General features: G+C 38.1%; 1 protein-coding gene across 3 annotated transcripts in view; it reads left to right on the top strand.

Annotated features, from left to right (window-relative positions):
- The first annotated feature begins 605 nt into the window (after window positions 1–605).
- Window positions 606–16,803, top strand: part of AGTR1 (angiotensin II receptor type 1) — a 43,714-nt gene continuing 27,516 nt past the window's right edge. For 2 of the 3 annotated variants that reach the window (XM_028488822.2, XM_028488823.2), the window contains exons 1-2: window positions 606–779; window positions 10,000–10,084. The gene's annotated coding sequence lies outside the window, so the exon portion shown is untranslated. Of the gene's footprint in view, window positions 780–9,975; window positions 10,085–16,803 lie in introns of those variants that run through there. The other variant, XM_007128381.4, reaches the window with a different exon arrangement.

Below are 16,803 nucleotides of genomic sequence, written 5' to 3'. Positions count from 1 at the left end.
TGATACTTCCTCCTTTGTTTTTTTGGAAGAATTTATATTAATTCTTCCTTAAATATTTGGTCATACTTTGTTTTTTAACTTTTTCTATTTTTACATTAAAAAAATGTAACTCCAATAGCATGTCCGATAGGAGGAAATGAATGTCCACCCATTCACTCTGAAACAACCCTGAGCTTAATCTATGGATCTATGATCCACAATGGTATTGTCAAAGTTTGAGTTACTCCCAGGGAAGAGAAAGAAGTCCCCTAATTAGTCCTTAGAAGTTTCCCAAGTTTAAAAAAAAAAAAAAGTAGAGGAATGATCTCGGTGTGAATAGCTGCTCCTGCAACCGCAGCTCTCTTCCATTTCTCCACTCCCTCCCCCGATGCCGGGCTCCAGTCCTGGTACTCAGATCTAATAAGTGACACGGGTGACTGTGGCATCATCCCGCTTCCGTCAGCATCTGCAGAGGAAAGGGGGTTGGGCCGAGAGGGTCTCCCGGGCGGGGCGGAGGAGGAGGGAGTTCAAAACACAGCCTCGCCCCTGGAACCCTCGAAGCAGCAACGCCCCTCGCTATAAATTTGTAGCTGCCTTCGTAGAGAATGATTCCAGCGCCTGTCAGCCAAGGGCCCCAGGCAGTGGGCGACTGAGCGCCTGGGCGGACGCAAGACTAGCAGCTCTGCCGGCCCGAGGCGGCGATCCATGGGGAGGAACCCGAGCGGACCCCGGGAGTGAGGGCGCACCCCGCACCAGCGCCACCAGCTCGGCCGGACGTGGGCGCAGCGTCCCGAGTGGCGGTGAGTGGCGCGGACAGCCCCGCCAGGCTTGGGGGCTGGGGGCGAGGGTAGTCAGTTTCCTGCCGAGGTGTGAACTGCGGGCGCTGTGCCGGGAGGCTCCCGGGGACGAAGGCGAGAGCGAGCTTAGCTCCAACCGGCGCCCACCCCGAGCTGGAGGCCCTTCCCCAAATCAGAGGAGGGGCGTCTGAGTTGGGAAGAAACAATTTGAGCTTGTTTGCCGCATGCCCCAGAAATTTCATTCCGATTTGACACAACTCTATCGAGTACAAGCAAGGAATCTGCAGAAATGGGATGCAGCCAAGTAAACTTTCTTCCCGACGCTTTTAGCTAATTCTTGTCTTTTAAATGTGACCTGAGTGTATGACTCCGCGGGGCGTCCCTTTAAAAGTTGTGCCACTTCTAAAAGTGAAGTTGAGTGTCCCCTGCCTTCCCAGGCCTCGCACCAACACAGCTCACCTCCCCCATACCCCTCTCTGCAAACCATATCGGTGGGTCCTTGGCACGGGATGCCGTACCCACATCGAATTAATTGGGGAGGGGAAAACCAGGGGCTTCTCCACACCCCAATCCCCACAGCCTTGCCCAGGGCACGTTTGTAACTGAGGGGGATTCTAGGAGAAGCTCTTCTGCTTCCAAGACTGAACAGAACCTCTTGCTGGGCCCTTCCCTTCATCCACCCCTCTACCTAGCACCCCATTCTCCAATTCTCTTAAATATCCAGCCCAATCTCTCCGAAGTGCCAGATGCTTCGTCTCCAGAAGCATCTCCTGCCCTGACTTTGGGCTCCCATTAGAGACCTGGCTATTGAACCCATCTGGGGCCTCTTGACCTAATCTGTGTTCGCTCATGGCTTCACTAAGAATCAAACACCCACTAGTGGCCCTCTGGAGCCCTCTCTTCTTGGTGAACGTTTGGGTGCTCACTTTCCCCTGGGATCACATTTTCGACCTGACCTGCTGCATTTACTTCTAGTGTCATTCCTGGAAGGGAAAGTAACAATGAGGCAGGGGGGAAATCTGGCACCCTGCTGCTCTGTTTTATAACTTTTTTGAGCAACTTATATCTCCTCTCAAAGGTGCCTCATCCCCAACATGATTTCCTTGGTAGTTAACCTCCCAAGGATCCTGGGTCTCCAAGGTTTATTCTCCTCAGCATAAGCAGTAACACCTTTATAAGTCTTCTCAAAAAAGGAAACTGTCTGTTTCCCTTGTGCCCTGCAGTGTTTCCCTAGCTCTAAAGGCCCCACCGCGTGGATAATCTTTCCTCAGGCTGTGGTGGAGTCCACCACCCTTCTGGAAGACAGTGCAGGAGCAAGGAAGCACAGAGAGCTGGGAATGGAGACTCCCACTCAACTGGCCACGTGCTGTTAGAGTTATTTCACAACTCTGAACCTCAAGCCCCCGCCTCTAAGTTTCCCTCCAGTGATAAAATTCCTTGATTCCTTTTGTTTCCTAGTTATTGCTTAAAAAAATAAAAGCCTAAAATAATTACCCTTTTAGCCCATGTCTGTGGTCCTCAAAACTGTCTAAATAGCTCTCCTGGTAAATTATCTGCTCTGGAAAATCATTAGGTCCAAGTGTCCATGCCCCAAATGAGAGTTGGCAATTCCTACAACCTGGCTTAAGGCTCAGGGAGTGGCCCCAAGCTGCTAGATCTCAACATTCGTTAAAGTTTCATGACTGTTGGTGTCCAGTCTGTTATCTACTCTTTTCCCCCACTTTTTCCCCCCTGACTTCATTTCTCTTTGTGCCCACCATGAGGCCTTGATTTCTAGCTCCGTTCTTCTTTGATCTTAAACTGAATCAACTGCTACATCATCCAGCTCAGAAGAAAACTGGTTTTCTTCCACTGATGCCAGAGGAAGACTTGTCTTCCTTGAGTTTTATAAAGCGTCTTTCAGTCACTGTTGCTTTGGCAATGCTCTGCATCCCAAGAGCTCTGAGCTTCAATCTCTCCTGTGACTCTCTTGCCCCGCTTCAGTGTTCAAATTGTGACTCTGTGAATTGTTCAGGTTTCTTACGTCTTCGTTTTTTCTTTTCCTACTTTGGGTAAGAATTGTGTGTGTATACCTGTAGATAATTTGGGGTGATTTTGCTGCTGCTTATTACTGTTGTTGTTACTATGACTAATTGCTTGCCCTATGCTAGAGGGAAAATAATGGAAGAAAATTTAATCTGCTCCTTACCCAAAGCCCAGGTAAAATACTTAGCTGAGAAGGAGTTTGAAACCCGCAGTTAAAATGCATGATATGCACGTCTCCCATAGTTTTATCTGTGCTGTCCCACTGTCACCTTTTTATGCAGCTGATAGTTGCTGTATTTTGTTCTCAAATTTGTTACAGGGACCAAGATCAAGTCCCATCACACTTAGATGTTTTGGCTGCCTGACACAGGCTCCTGGTCTTTAGCCCCAAGCTCGCTAGTTTACTTGGTCCTTTTCCTGCTCAGTCATGACTGAGCAATGCCAGAGATTCTCCCAAGTGGGTTAGCAAATTAAGAAATTTATTTAGAAGTTTGATGTAAATCCAAGTGTTGTGAAAATTAAAAAGCTGTCTTGAAGACTGTGGCAATAAACAAATATAGAGCCAGAGCAACAAAATATGACAAAGTATCCAAGGCTGGGTTAGGAACACTTTTCTCCCATGTTATGTAGCAAATTGGAAAAATCAGCTTTCCAAATCATCACCACTGGAAAGTACTATTAATTTCTTCAAAATGCTTATAAGCTTTCTCTTTCAAAATTGCCTGAAGTCATTGGATTACATGTGTTTCTTTTCACATAAGTGTTTATTAAAACAGTATACTAAAGCTCCCATAAGCAAAAGTAAATTCTGTTCCATTTCCAGCCTTAATTTAGCTATCACTTTACATTTTCTATTCTTCATCATGATATGAATTTTAGCTACTAAAAATCAACTTTTCAGTGGCTTAATACACAAAGCCATCTTAAATCTAGGAGTATCTACAGGGATTTAAGGTACTATTCAAATGATTTGGCAAATGACTACCATTATCCTATTAAAGCTCTAAAATACATCTAAAATAAATCACAGCATAAAAAATATCTAAAGAGCTATAAATTTGCCAGATGTTTTGTTAGTTGGTAGTTAATGACAAATTTGACAATTAGAAAATGAAATATATATCTATAACAATCATAAAAATGATAAGTGAATCTTAACTGTGGTTGTATCAACATTAAAAGTTTTTCTATCTGATTTTGATTCTTTCTCCTGATCGTAGATGATCACAGAGGGAAAAAAATTCCCTTGAATATGAAAACCAAAATTTCTTTCAAAATATTTTACTAACAAAGAATGCACTATATACTGTACATGCTGTACAGCTGCTTTATACTATTGATACATTATTTTTATAGCTCAGTTTAGAAGAGTTTATTTTTGTTTGTCTGGTTCCTAAACAGGTGCATCATCTAAATGTCTTAAGTAGAAATAGGCGTCTAGAATCTGCCCGTTACAGTGTGATTTTTCTTCCCATACTCAAAAATATTTTAAATTGTGTTGCCAATCTCATATTTAATTACTTCTCTAACACAAGTTGGAAAAATGGGTAAGAAATAGATATGCTTCATTTTTCATCATCTCATTGTGCCTTCACATTCCAAGTCCCAATTCTAGATGTCCTTAAAACTTAAAATCATAGAATTAATAATCATTCAGTTTGGGTCAACTTTTATGGGATTTCTTATTCATTTTATATACATATAAGCTGCTTTCTTCTTCAAATGATGTTAAAATCTCATTTAGGTCAATGAATTAAAGTACCCTGACTAGTGAACTTCAGACTAAGAAGAGTAGAGAATACACATTTGGTTCTGCACTTTTAAAGAGAGTTAATGATTGCTAATTTCCCCTCTAAGTTTTCTCTGGCTATTTCCCATTTTATATTAATCAAAGCTACTCTTATCTACCTTGGAAAATGAAGAATTATATCTATGAAATATATCAACAGCAGTAGAAGATACTTAGAGGGAATTCAATGGATCTGAGTGATATTAGGCCCTGAGGACACACCAAAGTATAAAAATGGTCTTTGCCCTAGAGAGATGTTGGTCAAGCTAAGTACATATTTAGATATGGGTCTCTCTAATCATCTCAATGCCACTGGGGTGGGAAGCCATTTAAAAACAACCCTCCTCCCTCCTACCGTTCAGACTAGGTGGAATGTCTAATGTGGTTACATTGTTTGATTCTGGCCACTTCCATAATAACCACTACAACTTTCCTTTCCCCGTGGGGTTATGATAACTCCTTTGACTGTATGCACCACACCCAATTGCATCTTTGTATTCTGTTACTAAATGCTCCACAAGTCACTTTCTTGCCTGTTTGTTTTTGGCTAAAGCTATGGAAAATACTAAATACATTTTCAGATCCCTATATTGTAGAAGAGAAATGTTACAGAGAAACTACTTCCTATTACACACAATAAAATGACTTAAAATTGATGCTTTAGTCTTACTAATTGAGGAACTAAGTATTAATACCATTTTTTTAGTCTAAAGCTGTAATGGCAAGGACAAGGTAGAAAAAAGAGTAAGAAAAGGAGAAATGAAAAAGAATAAAAGGTTGAAATATCAAATCAGTGGTTCTTCAGGCTTTAGAGAGCAGGTAAGGCAAGCATATGACAATCACCTGGGGAGCATTTTAAATCTGTACATATTGTCTACACTTCCCTTTTTCCTCCTTTCTCCATTTCCCCCTATTGGGAACCACCACATCTATTACAAATTAGAACCAATCTTCCATAATTACCTCAAGTGTCCAGGTCCAGAGACTAGCAGCCTGGGCATCACCTGGAAGCTTATTAGAAGATGCAGACTTTCAGACCCCACCCAGACTCACTGAATTAGAATCTGCATTTTAACAACATCCCCACGTGACTCAAATGCACATTAAAGCTAGAGAAGCACAAGTGGACAGTACCTCTGGCTTGTTCAGAATGATTACCTAGAGGTTCTTTCCTTGGCTTTTTTTTTGCGGTACGCGGGCCTCTCACTGCCGTGGCCTCTCCCGTTGCGGAGCACAGGCTCCGGACGCGCAGGCGCAGCGGCCATGGCTCACGGGCCCAGCCGCTCCGCGGCACGTGGGAGATTCTTCCCGGACCCGGGCACGAACCCGTGTCCCCTGCATCGGCAGGCGGACTCTCAACCACTGCGCCACCAGGGAAGCCCTAAACTAACATTTTTAATAAAGCTAACATTTATTGAGCACATACAATGTGCCAAACAATATTCAGCCTTTAAATACTGTGTTTTATTTAATCCTCACAACATCCCTATATAATAGTCACTGCCTTATCCCCATCTTATAGATTGGGATACTGAGTAATAATGAGATAAGTAGCTTACCCAGATGTGGTAACTAGTAGAGTCAAGATTTAAACATAAATGTTGATTCCTGTGCTCTGAGCCACCACCCACACTGTCTGCTCTACACTAGGCTGCCTGCTTTTGAAGGCCAATTAATTATTTGCTAATTTATTTAAAGTTATATCTGGAAATCAAGTTCTGTTTCCCTCATAGAAAAAAACAAGATATCCTCCATTTTGGTTAACATTTGCCTGTCATCTTACCTTTAACTGCAATAATGAAGAATTCTAGAAATTCCTTCGTTAGTTGGGAAATAAATATGAAAACTATGACAGCCCATTATTTAAAACTTAAGGTTTGATATCTCTATTTTCCCATAACTTACCTGAAATTTACTGTTTTTTCTTACCGTTTTGTGTTCTGATGAACTTTTTTTTTAAAAGTTCTTCAATTGAACAAGCCATTTCCCACATATATAAACTGTTCATCTTTCCAACTCAAATTATATATCACTCTTTCAGCTTTCAATATAAACACTTATTTACCTATAGGCATAGTTTACAAAACTTTAGTTGAATATAGTTACTAATCAGTCAGTCTGCAAACAAGGATGACTTATTTTAAGCCAGCGACTCCCCAAATGATTTAGTCTCTGAAAGATTTCTCCCAATGCATAATAGATTGAGAGCTGTCAGTTGGATCTGGTCAAATGTCTGTTGCTTTGACAGGGCCTCATTGATGTTGGTCAAAAGACTGAGGTGAGTCTGGGCTCCCTGTGATCATGTTTGAGAGGAGAGGTGTGTCAACGGGACTGAGCAGCCATGATTTTCTCCGTGATAAAGGGACATCCTTAGGAGACAGAATTTCACCAGCTGCTTAGATCTAGAACTTTCGGCAGTGCTAACAGTACAGCGTCTACCTTGTAACTTATGGCTGAGGGCGAAATCAGCCCAGCGATGCCATAAAGCCAAGTAGCAAGGGAACTCGTGCCCAGGAGACATCCTGCATATTAGCAGGCAGAGTTTCTTAGTGCTAATAAATGACAAAGTACTAGTGATTCTCTTATGACCCTTTACAGTCCTGCTTGTCTCACTAACCCCAAATATCTGTGACTGTGGCTGAATTTAATCTGCACCAGGTATTTTCCTAAATAAATTGAAAAAAAATCTCACAGCATTTCTTCTAGTAAACGTCATACGTTTACAATGTTATTATCACACACACTTTTCTTCACTTTTTGACCCAAACTCTTCTTGTTATACAATTCAAATGCATCTTACATGCTTCTAAATTATGTGGGATGCCACTAGAACAAGAATGTTCCATTAACCCAGCTTTAATAATCTAATTCTCTTTCCATTCAAATGATGTCACTTCACATAAAACACACTGTACCATGATGTCTTCCAGCCCTTAACCTTCACACAGTTAATTACTGCCACTTTATCAGGAATGGAAAAGAATCTGATGTGATTCCTACGTAATGATTTCCTGAATGTGTCCTAGTGTTTGATCTACTGGGTTAACAGAACGGATTTTTGAGAGAAATACAAATCTACTCTTTTAAATTCCCATTACATTAAGCCATATGATGAAATATTATATAGTCATTATATATTTTTATATAAATATATTTTAAAACATTTAGTGACAAGGAAAGATAATCACAAGTAAATACAGCAACATATAAAACATAAATCGAGTGAGAGCCTGTGTGTGTGTATGTGTTTGATAGATTCTTGTCAAGGTGCCATTAAGGTCTTACTTGGGTCACTGGTATTCTAATGAAAATAGTTTAGTTATATTAGCACTGATTTGTGAGTAAAATCACTGATATATTTTTAAATGCCTGCATATTTGCAGAACACATAAAAAACACTAGGAAAAATATATAACAAATCTAAAATGCTTTTGAGGATTATTAAGGTCAAGGCTAAGATCAAAGGTGACTTTTTTCTTTCCCCCTTTTTTTCCTGCATGTGCTTTCAAAATTTCCTATAATGAACCTCTATTATACTTCATACTTTCTGTTTATCTTGGAATTTCTTTTCCTTTCCTTCCAACTCACTCTACATTTCAGACCGTAGACGCTACTGTTAACCCTCTGGAGAATGATACTGGCAAGTCAGCCCTGTCTCTATTTTTTTTGTCCCTAAGGTACACTAGAGCCTTACAAGAATCCACAGATTTTACACCAGAGTGGTATTTTATAGGAAGAATCATCTAATGGGAAAATCTTTGCTATAACAACAAAACCACCAAAAAATTGGGATAAAAATAGGTCCTTCTAATGCCAAAATTCTCCTATATCTCCCGTATCACAATGTGATAGTAAAGCTGGTGTACACTGTTGTTTAAAAAAAAAAAAAAAAAAAAAGCAACCTCTACAGTCTTCTTGAAGAACTCTTTAACTTTAAAAAATTTCCTACTTAAAAAAATCCCCAAATCTATAATGAAAAATATTGATGAATTTGGCTACATTAAAAAAAAAATTGAAATGGTTGTATATTAAAAAGCACCATAAACAAAGTCAAAAGAGAAACAGGAACTTGGGAAAGCTATTTGCCACACATTACATGTAAAATGCCAATTTTCAACATGAGCTCTTTAAAATGAGAAACAATGAACAACCCAATGGAAAAATGAGCAAAGGCCATGACTGGGCAAACTAGTAGAAAAATGACTACAAAAAATAAGAAAACAAAAAGAAGCTCAACCTCATTCATAACTTAAAAAATGCAAACCAAAACAAATATATACTTTTCACTTATCAGACAGAAAAAAATTTAAGATTTGATACAAGCCAGATTTTTGGTATCATAAATTCATGTAACCTTTATAGAGGACATTTTGAAAGTATTTTTCAAAAACTTAGAGTGTATAAACAATTTGCATCAACAATTATATTTGGAACTTATTCTACAGATATAATCATATAAGTACAAAAATGCATATGTATAAATATGATCATTGGGCTTTTTTTTAAGCATCCGAAAAGGGAAATTGGAAAAAAAAAAAAAAAAAAAAAACAAAAAAAACCCAACCTTACAGCCCATAATAGGGGCTGGTTAAATAAATTATCATATTTCAGTGCCATGAATGGAATACTATATAGCTATTAAAATGAATGAGTTAGATTTACGTATACTGATGTAGAAAGTTCTGCTAGCATATTATTAAGTTTAGAAAAAAAGAAAGCAAGGCACAGAACATATAATGTATAAAATGAAAAAACATGGATATACACATTTATATGCATGTATATACATTTTTTAAAGTCCTAGAAGGGTACATAAGAAACTATTAGTAGTAAGTATCTCTGGGAAGTGGATCTGGAGAGACAGAGTTAAGAGATGTGTACTTTTGTTTTATATGCTTCTGTAAGTTGACACTTATATCACATGCATCTATTACTTCAATGAAAGATTAAAACTGAAAATATCTTTTTAAAAGATTCTTTTTCAAAATTATGGTACAATAACACTTGTATAAGCTCTAGAATCATATCAAAGTTTAACTGTAAATTCACGAGTAAAAATCTAATCTATTAGGATATTTCTTACATTTAGTAGTTATGTCTACAGAAATGCCTTAGAAGATTGCACTGTTTTGACCCAGAAACGCTCTTTTTCTCCTTCTCTAGTGTTCATCTAAAAGGGTGTGAGGGAAGATGTTGACTCTCAGGAGGAAGACGACAGGTCCCGTGACAGACAGCCACTCAGTAGAGCCCAAGTCTATATAAGGAAGAATATGTTCTTGATGTCAACCAGATGGCTTCGTTACCTTCAAAAACTTTCTTAAGATGTAGTGTTAATGCTTATTTTATAAATTAGAAAATTAAAATCTGACCATATTCAGTGAATCACATTAATCTTTTTTTTCTTTCCAGATTTGATACATGATAAATTGGTCTAAAATGGCTGAGGTTTTATCTGAATAAGTCACTGAAGCCACCCCAGAAGGTCTGCATCCAGGTAAATGTCTTACACCTATAACGTTGTATCTGTCAGTAGTTTTCTCTAACGTGTCAACAGTGAAGGTAGCATGAAAAGCCACATATGCCATTGTCAGGTGACAGAAACAGAGGAAGCAGAAAAGAATGAAGTTCCAGTCTTACCCCATCCCTTCCAATATACAGCTTAATAAAATATATATTAATATGATTTTCAATATAAACAGTGTCAGAATGACCAAGATATTCATGTATTGATGATAAACCATGTGAGAGATTTGCAAACCCTTGGCGAGGATCTCCTCACGGTCATAGGTGATTGCTCTGAGCAGTGCGTTCCCTGCTACGCAGGGCTTTAGTAGGGCCAGGAGGGAAATGACTGTGCTCTCTCATCAGCCACCAAATGGGGAATTGGGGCTCTGTGATGCCCCAGCACTCACTTCTAGAGGCGGGCATATGTCTAAACACCATAAACCTTGAAACTACCTGCTCCCCTTCAGAAAACCCGAACGTCTCAGAGTCTCATTCTCACAAAAGTCTCCCTTACTCCAATAACATATAGGAAAAGGGGCTCTGAAATTGGATACAGAGGTACCCTTTAATTCCCATGCAGTTTAACCCCCTGGTAGATGTGAGTCCTGTGGAGTCACACAGCGGGGCATTACACTCAGAACCTCAGAGGGCAGCTAGAGACTGCTCTGTTGGTCCAACTCCTATCACATAGGCCTGTATGATATTTTTCATAAAAAGACTCCTGGATTTACCCGGCTAGCAGGATTTTTTTCTCCTGACGTAAATTCAGCTCAAAGAACAAGCCCTCAGCTTCCCAAATTGACAGAGGAGACACTCCCTAGTTCCTCCAAGGAGAATGAAAAGAGTAGCTTGTCCCCTTCTGAATATGTTGTGATTCCATTTTATCAAAGTAGAAGGTAGATAAGATAGGTGGTGGGTTACATATGTTAGAGGCGACTAGTCTTTTTGATTGACAAGTAGGAAACACTTGCTGGAAGGCTCTCCACAGTGGTGTTAGGAAAACTATTTAGGACCGCTTTAATCTTGAAGACAAAAATAGTAACACTCTACAGAGTTCTGCCACTGGAAATCTTTAGGGGTTTTTTTGTGAGGTGTAGTTAAACCTAGGAAGCTGAGCTGTGCATGTTTTCAGCAAAAATCCAGCTCTGGGAAACGTACATTAAAATCTATTAAATAAAGAACTAATGCCATACCAATTCTGTCACTAACTAGCAACTTTGCCTTTGGTTTCCTGTGAAAGAATCTTCAAGGCCCCATCCCAATCCATGGTTACTATATTGAAATACAAAAAGTGTTTTCCAAGGGCCTCTGAACTTTGTATTGTCACTTTAAAACTTTCACCAACTTACAACTACAGAACTTTGATCTCTTATTGATTTAAACCAGTAATGTGTAAACAGCATTTCAGAGCTTGTTTTATTGAACCAAAAATATTTAGGTTGAAATCCACTTATGAAAAATGGGAAAACCTGGTTCGGACATAGAATAAAGAACACGTTCAGTGGCTTAAAATCTTTGGTAACCATTTGCCCCATGTGGCTATTTAAATTAATGATAACAAATGAAATTAAAAACCGAGTTTCTCAGTTGTACTAGCCACATTTCAAGTTCTCAATAGACACATGTAGTTAGTGGCTACTGTCTTGAATAGCACAGATACAGAACATTTCTATCACTATGGAAAGTTCTATTAGACAATACTATCATAAACAAATTATTAATAATGCAGTGGACTTCCACTGCTACTTGGCAAGAAAGTTTTGTGCTCTTTTATACTTATTTGGAAATTTTAAAATATTTTTTAAATTCCAGTTTTCTCAGTTGTAGGTTATCTGGTGTATAGTTAGTTCTCACAAGCCCCTTTTTTCTTTTTCCTATTTATTTGCCTGTTAAAATATGTGGAATTAAATGTTTTACTTAAATATTTATTTAAATATTCTATGTACTCTTCCAAAGTTAGAGGTTTTCGTTTCCTTAAAAATTGTGAAAAGTGGTACACACGATTATGTTGAGCTAATACATGGCTGTTGGCTTTTTTACCTGAATCATTGACATCTCCAAGTAAGAAAAACTAGAAAAGATGCAGGATCATTTTTAAGGCCAATATTTTTTCTTTATTGTTGATATTCTGTAAGATTTTATTTTTCCTACAATGATAGATGTGTCTCAATTATACTGACTTAACTAAAGTTGATTTATGTTTTTTCAGCAATTGGAGAGCCAAGCAAAATAACTATTAGATCATTTATTTCTTTTTCTCTTTTTTTATGGAAATGTGTAATATTTTGATTTCAAAATTGTATGTATCACAGATAACAATATTTTGTTTATCATTTTAATTAATATAATCACCCCCTTTTACAGTGTATTCTTAAACTGCTTAGTCACGATTTTTCCACTAATATGATCCTGTTATTTAACATCAGTCTCAATTACTTTCCAGTCACTTATACCTAGTAGTTCAATTAAATTTGGTTCCTGGACTAACGGTTGTACGTTATACAAGGCAAGAAATTAAAAACAAATTTATCTTTGAGTTATTGAAGTATCAAGGATTTGAAATAGCTATATAACTAGCTGTGAAAAAGGCATATAAATATCCAGCCAATATTCCCTTTACAGATTTAATAGTATCATTTTTCAGTGAAAGCATAAATAATAGAAGTTTGGACCCAGTTTGGAACTGTTAAATATGAATCCGAGTCTTATCAATGAGAAAAAGGCAAAGTAAAGGTTAGCCACTTGTGGAGCTTTTTTTTTTTTTTTTCAATAAACCAAAAAATAGCTTTCTTTATAGAATAACAGGTTTCCTCCAAATAACCTATTATTCATACAGTTTATCTACAGTAACATTGTTCCTAGGTTTAAATAATATAGCTAGATATGCTCAACATACAACTATGTAGGAGATTCTAATTTAAATTGGATTACTATTAATACTTTTAACAATTAAAAGAGCTCAGAGAATTAGCCTCTAAATTTAGAGGTTCTGTTTTGCTGGCAGGAAGAACTTTTCACTAGTAACAAAAGTGCTGTCATCCTCTCCCTTCAACTAGCTAGTCATTCCTTTTAAGACTCTTGAGATGATTTGGATATATAGGAGTCTTTTTTTTTTTTAATTCTCGGAAGATCTAAGATATCTCAGAAATGTAATAGTACAGTGCAGACCTGGCAGAAGGTAGCCAGTTATATGGAACTAGGTCTTTGGCATCTTTCCAGATTTGGAACAAAATACTGGAGTCTCCCTGGGCATCCGTGAGACAACAGGAGCAATGTCATACTGCAAGTCCAAAATCCAATCAGGAGCAGCCTTCCTTCTCCTCTTATCCAGGCGAAACCAAAATACTTCTGCATGTAGCATGGGCCACCATAAAAAGCAAACAAAGCCACTGTAGATAAAACCAAGCAGTGGGTAAGGCTGTCTTTTGACCTAGAGTCTGAACCCTGGCTCCTCAGTGAAGCTCCAGGCCAAAGAGCAAGAACAGGATGGGCATTTTACTGCCTCTTGGTCCCTCCAGTGCAGTCAGTGTACAGAGCAGGAAGATAAAACAACTCAGTATCTTCCTTAACATGCAAAGAAGGAAATCCAACCTGCTTTGGCAGTGTGAAAGCAATGCAAATTTGAGTCATTGATGACCATAGCTTCTTAAGTGATACAGAAGTTTATTCTGTAACACTAATGGCCCAGCCATATTTTGTTCAACTCTAAACCATTAATGAATGCTCATCTTTATTTTACATAGAACATATTTATCTATACACAACTGAACAAATAGGGAATGTTGGAAATGGCCCTGTCAGAAGTATTGGCCCACAATGCATCTGCTTGGTTTGGGGCAATTGAAGTAGTTAGTATAGGCTCCCTCTGGATTTCTGCTACAATTTTGATTTAATTAGATCGATGAATTAGACACATAGCATCTGAATTAAAGAGTGAGAAATACAATATGAACCAATTAAGTGAAGGAAAAATTTACTATGAATAAAATAATAAATGTCAATAAATTTAAAAATTGACTATAGTTTCCTTTATATGACAAATGTAACAGACCTAATTTGACATCCTAAAATGAAGAGATCTATGTGTAATCTATTTTGTGATTTTTATCTTCTTAGGAGTATGTTTTGATATCTTTAACCTTCATATTTAATTTTTTTTTCTTTTATCAGTTTCTATGGTGTAAACATCCATCAATCTATATTGGTTGAGATATATATATATATATATATATATCTCAAGAGAAAGTAATGCTGCAATCCTTCTCTGCAATTTATTCTAACAATTAAGAACCCTTAAGCTAAATAGAATAATTCATTTCACAGGAAACTCTTATTCAATATGTATAATTAGTTTTAGTTAACTTTATTAATGAAATGTTGCAAATCAATTAGGCTTGCAATAATCAGATCCTGAGGACCCAAGAGGGGCCATTTCCCTCACAAGAGGGGAAGGTGATATACAATTTAGTTGGGAAGCAAATGTAATTAGATTTGATCAGTTGAGTATTCCTGTCCTGATGTGGAATTAGGCACATACCCAAGCCTGAGTTTATAGTTGGAAAGAGGTAGAAAAAACAGCATGACTTAGAAAATGTCTTCATGGTCCAGCTGACCGCAAACTAACAGCCAAAGTGGGCCTTGGAAACCACAGGCAGACAGGTTTTCTTCCGACAGGGCTATGTTTACCTTTGTTTTTCAAATCTGAATGCCTTTAAGTAGAAGAGTACATGAACTCGACTATTTGTCACTCCTTAATGGCGCTTCACGCATTTATCTAACTGCCTAAATCCTGATGGCATTTCAGTTTGCAACTACTGTGACCTAGAAGTTTATTACTGAACAGGTGTGGGGTAACCCTAAAGTTTCTTTCTTCTGACTCTAAAATAAGAATATCAAAGAAATGTCATGACAGTAAAAAAGTCTTCTGAATGAAAATTATATTAAACACAAGGTATTCCTATTTAGGGCTGCAGTTTGCAACAGATTCTGCTGTTATTCACTCAATAAGTATTTTTATTGGACACCTACATGCCAGTCACTATTTTCAGCATTAAGGACAAAGTGTGAGCAAAGCAGACAAAAATCCCTACCCTCATAGAACTTACATTCTACTGCATGTAGACAGAAAAACAAGTAAAGTATATATGTTGGATGGCATGAATAATGGAAATAGAATGTGGAAGCAGTGAGGGAGAAGGGTGCAACTTTTAAAGGGAGTTTAGGGAAAGCCTGCTTAGTAAGAAGGAAGGAACTATGTGGACATCTGGAGGAAGATGGCTGTATGGAGACAGCAGAGCAAATGCAAAGGCCCTGAGGCAGCACTATACTGGCATATTCGAGGCACAGCAAATAGGCCAGTATCCAAAAAGCCGGTATTGAAGGGTATAAACTGACAGGTAGACTAGAGACATATTTAGAATGGATGCTAGAAGAGGGGAACAAATGAAATTTTTTAACTGAAATGCTTTAAATATTGAAAATGCTTTGAAACATAGTGAAATAGTTTCACACAAGAGATTTTAAAAAGAAGTCAGGTCCATGATTCAATCCCCAATGACTGGTTCAGTAACCATCATAGTCAGGGGCTACGTCTAGAACTCTAATCACTAAAAACCTGCATTTGATGTCAGTTCCTCCTGGATGACCATATGACTTGTTTGGCACCTTTGGTATACCCCAAAAACACTTTGCCTATCACTGACCTGTAATCCCATGTCTCTGGGCCTGAAAATAAAACTCCCTGTAACAGAGTTAGCGGTGCATGACGTTGCCATTAGATTATTTTTAGTGAAAGCTTTGCCTCCTGACACAAATACACTGATGAACTTAATAATTCCTGGGGCTACCACTGAATGCAAAATGACTTCATATACTTGGTTATTCCATTTAAATTATTTTATCTTCAAGTCCAACAAAAAGAAAATTCTAAATAAAAGGATACATTTGGGATTGTATATGTGGCATCCATCCACATATAACTGAAATAAAATTATTTAATGGAAAACTTCAAATTCAGCCACTTCTAAATATGTAAGATAGTCTGAATGAGAAGGAACAATTCTGACTTTGTATTATTTTTTAGTGGTAGTGTTTTCTCATAATCCCATGCCTTTTTCCTGTCCTGCTATTCTTCAAGAGCTCCTAATGAGAATTAGAGAACAGGCATATTTAACAATCTGTATTTGCAGGTTGTAAACAAGAAAATGAAGACTAATAGTTTCTCTCCTGCTAATTTGATTTTCTACAGCTCCTCTCCTACCAGCTTAGGCAAAGGACTTAGTTACTATTTCCAGCAGATGGGGCCAAGGAAAAGACAATCATCTGTGATGTCATGCTTCCCCCAAATAGGCCAGCTGCCTTTCAGGCCTCGGTTAGAGACTTCCCCAAAGTAAGAAATGAGAAGTGATCGTGAACAGAATGAGGAAACAATGCAATCTCCTTTATTCTAGAAAAACAATGCTCAGTGGCTGGTTCACAATGCTACAGTAAAACATTTTCATACATTTCTCCTGCACATGTGGAGAGTTATAAGGTAGGCACTTAGAAGTAGAAATGCTGATTTGATTTCCAAAGTGGTGGTGATAGAAGGAGGCTTCTGGAAACGGGGCTGTGCTGAGTTGACAGAAAGATAAAGGATTCAGTCCTTAACTGGTGATACGTTGACTGGCTCTCTAAACTGAAATATAACCCCAAAAGAACTTCTTCTGG

The sequence above is a fragment of the Physeter macrocephalus genome, chromosome 1, assembly GCF_002837175.3.
Source record: "Physeter macrocephalus isolate SW-GA chromosome 1, ASM283717v5, whole genome shotgun sequence".
NCBI classification, from domain to species: domain Eukaryota; kingdom Metazoa; phylum Chordata; class Mammalia; order Artiodactyla; family Physeteridae; genus Physeter; species Physeter macrocephalus.
This window is presented reverse-complemented; position numbering and strand designations above follow the sequence as displayed.